Raw genomic sequence first — 10,460 nt, 5'->3', positions numbered from 1 at the left:
CTAGGTACAAAACGTGACACAGCAGTATATTGCCGAGCCATGAAGTAGTATCTCACATTATTGTTATAGTATTCTTGTATTTGTATAGTATGTTGTAGTGTAGTGTATGTTCTCTCTGTGTAGTGTGTAGTATGCTATATCTGTTTCTCTTTATAGTGAGTATTGTTTCTCGTTATAGTATGTACTGTTTCTCGTTATAGTATGTTTGAACTGACTCATGTATAAACTGACTCTTGTATGTTTCATTGTTCTAGAAGTAGTAGTAGTGACTTCCTAAACTATACCTATTATAGTTTACTAGAAATGTTGTTTGTATGAATGAACATGTTTGTACACCTTTGCTACCCAAAGGTATTGAACTGAAGAACTTTTATATCTATATACATACACATAATATATAACTAAGATTCAAACGACCTTCGGACAAACAACCGATACCCTAAGTTCACAACCAAACAAGGAACATGAAATAAGGCGAGTTATCAGTCCTAAGTCCTTTCAATCCTACTTATATAACTATATCTATATATACATGTTTTGACAAAATATAAGTCTAAAAGAGTTTGATAAAGAGTTTTGCATATAAAAGAGTTTGTAAAACAGTTTGAAGCAATTTGTTTGAAAACACAGTTTGAAGTATAAGAAATCTGTCTGTTTGATAGTTATTAATCACATGTGATTGATATAATAACTATAACGTTTCTACTTGTATTCCCCCCCATAAAAGCATTTAAAATCATTTAAAAGGTAAGTTAAGGGGTATGAACTCACCTGCAGTGAGTTATACGAATGTAAGATCGGTTGTAGGATGCTAAGTGTCAAGTGAAAACTCGAGCACAACGGATCCTAATAAGCATATAATGACACACATATATGTATATAATTAGTGTTTATACAACTAATAATGTAAGGAAAACACCTTAGGACTTAGGAAACACTTAGATTGAAGTGTTACAAGTACAAAGGATTGCATAAAATGGGTGTACGGCCACCCAAGTGTGTGTACGGCCAAGTGGTGTACGGCCACTTGTGTGTACGGCCAGGTGTGTACGGCCATGGAATGTACGGCCGTACACTCCTTGAAGAATTTTCCAAAAAGTGTGGTCCAAGGCTCTATCTTGCATCCTCTAAGTGTTCTTTATCTTGTGTTGAAATATAACATGAGTTTTAGGCCAAATATGCACTAAACAAGGGGTGTACGACCATATGAAGGGTGTACGACCGCACACTCTTTGTGTTCATGCATTATATGATGTTTTATGGCTAGAAAAAGAGTGATTCACAAGCCTAACTAGAAGATGGAAGAGATACTTACGAATTTGAAGCCTTTAGGGGTGTTTAAGGTCCAAGAACTAGTGTGTGTTCTTGGTGTTCTTGGTGAAAATGAAGAACACTTGAAGATCTAACCAAAAGAAGTAATTGCATGGATGAAATCATGGATCTTCAATTGATAGTGTAATGAATCAACTAATCAAAGGAAGTAACACTTACATATTAAAGATCTAGGTGAAAACCCTGATGATAGTTGAGAGAGAATCGATTTCTTGGCTTGAAGGAGTGAAAAGTGATTAAGAATGGCTAAGTCCCACATATATATGTGAGAGTGTACGGCCAGGAGGGGGTGTACGGCCGTACACCCACGTGTACGACCGTACACTCCTCATGAAGGAGTGTTTGGCCCTTTTGAAAAGTGATGAACTTAGGGAACCCATTTCAAAACCCTAACTTTGAAGGTACTAGGCTTAGAACACTCAAACACACTCTAAACCATGCTAAAAGATAGCAGAAACGAGTCTATCTTTGATTGAATTGAACGGTTGTACAAGATAGAAATTTCGGGTTGTCACACTTAATGACCTCAACAAAGACCAAATATGAGGCTCAAAGGTCCTAGAGTAACTTCTACTCACAATAACCACAACTATGGAACCTAAACATGATAAATCATAACCCAAACTAGATCTACATGAGAAATCCCTCAAGTTTAAGACTTTATACCTCCAGAAGCTAGATCAAGATGAACAAGGCCTAGATCTCCAAGCTCTAAGACAACCCACACTTCTCCAAGGAGTTCTTCTTCTTCTAAATGCACTAAAAATCCACCAAAATCACTCCAATGCTCAAAATCCTTCCAAATGGGGCTACGTTTTTGAATTTAGGGTTCGAGGGGATGGAGGCTGAAGATAAGAAGGGTTGGAAATGAGTTAAGGTGTTTAAATAGGTCCAGGGCACTAAACTAGGGTTTGGGTCTGAGTCGCGAACGCTCAACGTTCCTGGGGAACGCCCATTGTATGCGAAGGAGCCTCCACGATCACCCAGCCCTGATGCCAAACGTACATTCCTTGTATGCCCTACATTCCCAACTAGCCCAAAATCCCCATAACTTCAAACGATTATAACTTCTTCGTTCCAACTCTGTTTTCAGCTATCCTTACATCCACGGAAAGTTGTTGAGGAGTTCTATAGACCTATCTATTTACTTTTAACTTAAAACACATCGAACTAAAATCCTTAAATTCAATAAAAGGTTCGAACCATCACTTTACCAATATACCCTTGTGCTCCAAAGCACAAACCGAACTTTTGGATCAAAAAATCTACATCACCCACATCCAAATGGGTCTAAACCTCATTTTCCTTAACGCCCAAAACATTATGGTAATTTATCTTCGTGTTACGACCCCGAATTATTAAACGACTCGAAACAGTATGTTACAGTCGGGGGTTAGTTCTTCTTTCCCCAGGTTTCTCTAGCGTCTTGCAATTTTTTTATTAGGGTATCTTTTTTGATTTTCAAAAATAAAAATATAAAATCTATGGTTATTTTATCACTTAAAATTATCGTCAACTCATTATTTCACTAACTTATACTTTAACTAAATAATTTTCGTAATGATTATTATATATATATATATATATATATATATATATATATATATATATATATATATATATAATATTTAACCATTTGATTTAGTCTCATCTAAAATGTTGTATATAATCTTCTCTATGTAATTAGTCATATTTTAAACAAATATTATATTTTGATAAATATTATCACCTAACATTCATATTTAAATAAATAAAAAGATTAAAGTACATTGTTTCAAAAGGACAATATATTAACGTGATAATTATAAAATAAAAAATATTAATATTGTTATAAAAAGTTATATATTATAAATGAAATCTTATTACATATTTAACAATATATAGTTAGTAAAAAAACGTAATATTTAAAACTAAATATAACTAAGAGTAAAATGAGATATGATTAAAGGATGACCTGTTACATGTAGGGGGTGAAAAAACCGAACCACAAAACAAAAAAATTGAAATCCAAAACGATGGTATGGGTTTGTGTTTTTTTTTAAACCGAAATGTTTGGTTCGGTTTTGGTTTTACAAAATATAAAAAATCAAGAAAAACTGAAACCACACCGATTTAATGGAACGTTAAAGAAATTATATTTACGTACATATATTAATTATAAACTTATTATGTGTAAAGCACTAGTCTAGTACAAAACTTAGTGTTGATAATGTACCTCATCATTCCCCCATATGCATTAATAGAATACAAAAGCTATGTGAATGTGCTTGCTGGAAGTGATATCTTTTGAGTTCAGTGATTTATAATTTCGTCAACATGACGTATAGTTTAAGTTGCATAGTGATCATCATGTTCATAATAAATTACATGAAAAAAATAAAAATCTCGGCATTATTTTAACATAAAATCATTTCACAGAACCCAAACCTTTTGATGTCGTTGTAAGTAAGTCACACTGTTTTTCATCGGTAGATGTTCAACATGCCGAAAAAATATAATCGTTCCAATGTATTGGACACAAGAAAAAATCATCTCAGCATGATTTTAACATAAAATCATTTCATAGAAGCATCATAGTTTCATTTTGATCGTAAATCAAAAAACATAGCTTTTGTATATCAGTAAGTATTCCCACATCGGTTCATAAGAGGTTCTGAGATTGCATTATAATGCTACCTTGTATGGAAGGATGTATTTTATTTGTATTAGTTGTTATTTGTCGTTATCGCTAGGTTATACGTCATATGTTACTAGGTATAGTGTGACATCTAGATTATGATGTAAAGTTTGTAAGATGTGAGATAAAATGTGTAACCCTCTATAGTCTAGGGGGCTATATTGTAAATATGTTTGTCGTATGGCAATTCAATTATGTAATCAGCTCTCTTGAGCCTATAAATAGGGTCTTTGCCCATATGTAATATACAAGAGAAGTTTGAGAGTTTTAAGACTTGCCCATATGTAATATACAAGAGAAGTTTGAGAGTTTTAAGACTTGAGTTGATCTCAACGTTCTTCCCCTGTTGAAATAGTTTGTCTATTTCTGAATAGCAGAGCCCTTTATTGAAATAGTTTATCTATTTCTGAATAGCAGAGCCGTCTATCCAAACTATCCAAAACCATCCATCTAATAATCATCAAAAGATCATCCCGACGCATCATTCAGGTACAATCATATCCCAATTTTTATTAATCTCGTCATGTCGTTAATTTTGGTATCAGAGCAAATCATAAGGAAAAATTTTGTATCAGAGCGACGTACTAACTTTTTCAATTTGGTATCAGAGTTAAGTTTCGTTCTTATCATTATATATATATATATATATATATATATATATATATATATATATATATATATATAAAGTTGTGAGGAAAAAAAACACTAAACCTGAGATATTTTTGTCAGTTTTGGTCCCTTAAATTACATTTCCGGTTATTTTTGTTTGTGTGTCAATTTGTTAATTTAACACTAAACAACCCTGTTTTTTTTTTTTTTTTTTTTTTTTTTCTAATTTGGACCTCCAACTTATGTTGCTTGCTTCTGTCATTCAAGGTCCCTACGTTTTACTGTATTTGTCACATTTTGCTGTATTTGTGGACCAGGGTACCGTACCAGGGATGGTTACTTCACCTGACTTTGGTTCGTCTGATTTATCCACCGCCTCAAATCTTCCCGATCCTTCCATCGTCCTTCTGCTTCTTTATCGGGGTTAACTCAACTGTCCACCACCTCAGATGAAGACCTCGAAGCTTCGTATGCCCTCTATTCCCTCCACCATCGGCGATTAAAGGGTTTGATTGGGGTAAGTGCTACCTCTGACGGTCTCCGATTTATTATCTGCTTCCGCCTCCAGCGACACTGGCTTCGCCACAGCGTCCGCCATCAATACTGTTCCCACCTGACTCCTCCAACTGGTGCTCCCATTCATCGACCCCACTTTCTCATCGCCGATTGTGGGTGCAGCGCTGGAGACAGTAATAGCTTCTATTCGTCACTATTTTTACTTTTGTTTCTCTTAGGGCTCGAATACTTCCCCAACCTTACTACAGCCACTGGAGTTGTGAATTGTGACCGGTGTTGTGAATTGTGAATCTCAACTCTGTTTTGTTTCATGTTTTCAGGTTTGGTTTGTACTGAAACTTTTGTTTGAGATTTCTCAACGATTGGTCTCATACTGCAATCAGGAGACACACCCACAGGCATATTCCACCATAGTTAAGAAGCAGCGCTGTTAGTGCCGATGGTGCTGTGATTTTCCAATTAACAGCCCTAAAACTTCTTATTTTATGCCATATATCAACCTTGAAGGTAAATCTTTGATTTTTATGTTGCATTTATGAATTACACTACATGCTTATTTCAAAATTTCTGCAAAAGTAGCCCAAGATGATTTCTATAGGTGTTAAACATTGCTGGTATCAAAATATGTAAGAAGATCCATGGATACTTGCTTCAAAGCAACTGTTATCTACAGAAAAATCAAAGGTTGGTGGGTCTCATAAGAAAGTAAGTTATCATCAATTTTTGTGTTTATAATTTTATTAGAGTTACATTACCCATCTCACCTATTCTATTCTCCATACCTTTCATCGATTTCAATTTCCAAAAATCCATTCATTGAGTTTATTCTTTCCTCTATTATCCTATCTTTGACTAGGTTGATTATTGGGGGCATAATGGGTATAATAAATTGCTTCCTGGTATATTATGATTTTGGGCATATTTTTTTTAGTATGAGTTTTGTTATTTTATTAAATGTGTTTGATGTTGATTTCAGTTGAAGCTCCTATTGCAAAGCCTATTGTTATGCTATCAAAGCCTAATTCAGCAAAAGATAGTACATATGCAGGTAAATATGAATACCTCTAAATGAAAATATTTTGTTTATGTTTATGGATTTGTCATAAAATGAAACTGCAGTCAGTTTTTTCTTATTTATTAGATAATATAATTATTAGTGCTGTTATGTTGTTGGTTTCACTTTTAACCTTTTTTTTTCAATGTCTGACATGTAGGTGATGATTATTTGAAAGATCTTCTTGCAAACAAGGTAAAATACCTTTCGTTTATTTGTAATCAAGTCCATTGACTTTGTTACCATTTGATGTCCTTAAGTTGTAAAGTTCCTTTTTCTGATTAACAGATATGTCTTTAAGTTGTAAAGTTCTTTTTTGAGTTTCAGTGTCGTTTTTTTGTCATTAGGATGGACGTAGGGGTAATATTGGAAACCACAACAATAATATCCAACACACTATTGTGTTGTTTCTAATTATGACACAAGTTTGAATTTTTTGTGACAAATGGTTAACTGTGGTGTTTTACATGCATTATGGGTTGTTCATCGCTTCTTGATGAAGTCTTTTACTTAGACGAGCTTCATAAATTGAGAATCAAGAAAGAATTCAATAAGTTTCCATCTTTTAACAAGTTACAGTTTTAATTGCTTTTCAATTCTCATTAATGTTAATTTATTGTATTTCTATTATCATGAGTACATGTTGAACAATGGAGGTGATTTGGGATAAGCCATATAATTTTTTTTTTTTTTTTGGTGTCGTTTTTGACCAGCTTATAAGAAAAACTAATTGTAGGAGGTAAAATGGTTGAATGAGATAAGTCAAAGTTATATGGTTTATTAAAAAATTTGTTACATCATAAATGTGTTTCAAATATAATAACTTCTATATATTTGTTCAGGCTCCATGAAGAACATTTTCATGATCTATTGGCATTTGGCAGTTGCCTCTAACATAATTACAAATTAGATCATCGAAACGAATAATCATTATGTTGCCTTCTCTTTTTGGAATTATTAATGCTATTTAAGAACAAACAGTTCGTTTGCAGAAACATGTGTTAATAACTAATTAAGTTAAAACAGCTTAGGAACTAAAATAATGAAAAGAGAGATATAATAAGATGCAAGTCACATACAACTGACCCACCTCATAATCATTCATAGATATATTTTTATTTCAATTAGGTAATAGATTTAATTTTTTCCTCAAATTTCTAATTGTTTCAGCATTAGTTTAGTATTCGATTTTGCCTCTTCTTATTGTTTCAAAATACGAAAAACAATATTTTTTTTGTTGTAATTTTCCTTTTTAATAATCATACATACATGTCTTTAATAGGTAATTTAGTAATTATATATTTGGTCCAAATGATGGCATGTTTAATTTGTAGGCCAAATTACATAAAAACCACTTTATTCACCGTATCATTTTAGGCCAACATAGATTGCTCTCTAAAGCTTCATAATCTATAAGAAGATGAAGCCACAACTGCGAGGTAAGGTTCATGTCCACAAATTGTTTATCCCTCAGTCGTTTTTTATTTTTGTTAAATTTTTTTAAGCTTTACAACTTTATATGGATTTTTCATTTTACTTTCGGTTGATTCTATGAACAGCTTCAGTTTATAATTTGTATTTCAGTTTGATGGAATGAATCTTTCATTTGGTTAACTTAGCAGACCATTTATAAAAAAAACAATGTTATATACTTAGGTTAAAAATGGAAGAAATACTTTTTTGTATTTAAATGAGCAATTGTTGCGTATTAACCTCTACTATTATGACATTTTATATGCATCAGTGTATATAAGTCTGGACAAAATGCATTTATGTGGATTAGTTTATTTATTTATAAGTTTGCTCATAAAAAAAACTTGAAACTCAGGAATTGGAGATTCCGACTCCGCTTTTGTTGTTGTTTTGTACTGCTGTTTTTTACCGGAAGCAAAGTGATAGAAAGTGTAATGGACAGGTTTCAAACTGATTTATAAAAACAAGAGTTCCTCTATGGAATCTAAAGGTGGAAGAAAGGAACAAAGTGGTACCCTTTCTGAATCTTTTTTTATATAACTAAAACTTATCTTTATTTGATTCAATATAAAAAAAAGTAAATAGATGCTATTGGCTCTCAGGGATGAAGCGTATATTGATTCAACCATAGGAGATGGAGGGGCAGATTCGGAATCTGAGGACAACAATTCAATCACTTCACATCCACTATCTCTTGCGCTTCTTAAAGATGAAAATGATGGTTTGCTGTATGGTAACATTACATTCCTTTTTTATTTTTTATTAATCGATGATGTAATAATTTCATTTATAATAAATAATTTTTTTAATAAATGATATTACAGCAACAACATTGGACTTCTCCTGCAATGGATACCGAGGGCCATATTGTTTAAATGAGTCTCCATAATAAATTACCCATTGGAATTTGAAGACCTTATAATGGTATTATTGAAACATATAACATTTTACTTTAATTCTAATGTTAGGTGCATGATTTGATCATTCAAGGAAATGAAATTGAAGAAGACAGGTGAGGGATGGGGTAAGTATGAAGATGTTCTTTCTGTATTTATTGTAGATTGCATTGTACTTTCATTTAAAATTACTTGGATATAAGATTGTATTTTCATTGTTTTCGAAAATCTATTCAAATATAGCATTGTACTTTCATTTAAAATTACTTGGATATAAGATTGTATTTTCATCTGATTGATGGAAAATTACACACAATAGCAACATGCTTTAATTTCGTTACCAATTTATGCAATGTACTTCATTATTTGTCTCCCAAAACGAATACATTCCGCCCCGCGCATTGCGCGGGTAACCCTTCTAGTTTTTATTATGATTATAAGTATTCATCCGTTCGTTCATAAGAAAAATATTCATCATGCATCATTATAAATGTTATTACATTCATGCATATCATTTGTCATAACCATCATAAAATTTAATAGTCATAATAAACTCTACTATCACTATCATTTTTAAAACTATAAATTTTAATCGTAACTTTGATCCAAAACACAACTAAATTATTGTTCTTATAAAGTTATAATCATATGAGTTTTTCAAGTCTAGATACTAATAAACAAGAATTAAATTTTTTTCGTAAAACACTAAAACAATCTAAAAATTTCTTTTAAATCTAAAAATAGATTCAGACATATCAAGAATAAATTGCATATCTAATATTAACGCAATACATATAATAGATAATAATATAAATTGGAAACAAGAACAAATAAAAGATCTTGAAGATAAGATAACAAGATTAATTTGTTAAATATGTTTTAAGAAATATAAAAATTACTAATAATAACTACTTTGTTAGTAAAAAGAAACTAAAGATTTCATTTACAAAATAAACACAACTTGTTAATATAAAAACTTTGCAAGAAAAAGTAGAAACATTAATTAATAGAAATTAATAAACTAACTCTAATGAGTAGAAGAAAAACAAATATTAACCCAAACAGTACCTTTATTACAACCAAAATACATGATAAAAAACTAGTTTCGTATATAGATACATGAGCTACTTTATGTTTCGGAAGAAGAAAGATACTAAAAAATTGGGAAAAATTAGAAAAACCATTAAAAATTACAATTGCTGATAAATCAATTCATAGAATTTGGTTCGTAGGAAGAGACATAGATATAGTAATTGAAAAAGCACCATTTAAAACTCCAACTATATATCAATATGATTCGGGAATAGATTTAGTAATAGGAAATAATTTCCTCAGATTATATCAACCATTTATACAAACAAATGATCATATAAGTCTCAATCACCCGACAAAAGGTATTATAAAAACTGCAATTATCAAACATTTTGATCTTATTAAGATAATCAAACAAGAAGTTGGTTTTCAACTACACATATTACTAACGTTTGCTAAAGAAATTGCTGAAAAACAACTTGAAGAAGTATGTAGTGAAAACCCGCTAGATCATTTAAAAAATAGAAATAATCAAGAAATAATAATATTATTAAAAAACCCTAATGATGAAGTTAATGTTCCAAATAAAAATTCCATATAGTATAAAAGATGTTTCTGAATTTAAACAGGAATGCACTGAACTATTAGAAAATGAATCATTCGACCTAGCACGAGTCCTCATTCTGCATCTGCATTCTATGTAGAAAATAATAATGAAATAAAACGAGGGAAACGAAGAATGATAATTAATTATAAAAAGATGAACGATGCTACTTTAGGAGATTCATATAAATTACCACGAAAAGAATATATTTTAGAAAAAATAAAAGGAATACACATTTTAGTACATTTGATGCAAAATCCGGATATT

General features: G+C 31.4%; 1 long non-coding RNA gene across 23 annotated transcripts; it reads left to right on the top strand.

Annotated features, from left to right (window-relative positions):
- Positions 1-4,921: 4,921 nt before the first annotated feature.
- Positions 4,922-8,820, top strand: LOC145137163 (uncharacterized). Of its 23 annotated transcripts, XR_013720924.1 has the most exons (10): positions 4,926-5,307; positions 5,455-5,641; positions 5,733-5,818; positions 5,991-6,033; positions 6,111-6,182; positions 6,349-6,383; positions 7,523-7,627; positions 8,017-8,172; positions 8,264-8,394; positions 8,486-8,820. It is a non-coding gene; the product is annotated as an uncharacterized LOC145137163 (long non-coding RNA). The 23 variants fall into 23 exon arrangements; XR_013720923.1 differs by having other exon boundaries at positions 4,925-5,307; positions 5,733-6,033; XR_013720919.1 differs by having other exon boundaries at positions 5,714-6,033.
- Positions 8,821-10,460: the final 1,640 nt, after the last annotated feature.

This window comes from Lactuca virosa, chromosome 9 (genome assembly GCF_052849685.1).
Source record: "Lactuca virosa cultivar CGN04683 chromosome 9, Lactuca_virosa_CGN04683_v6, whole genome shotgun sequence".
In the NCBI taxonomy this organism is placed as follows: Eukaryota; Viridiplantae; Streptophyta; class Magnoliopsida; order Asterales; family Asteraceae; genus Lactuca; species Lactuca virosa.
This window is presented reverse-complemented; position numbering and strand designations above follow the sequence as displayed.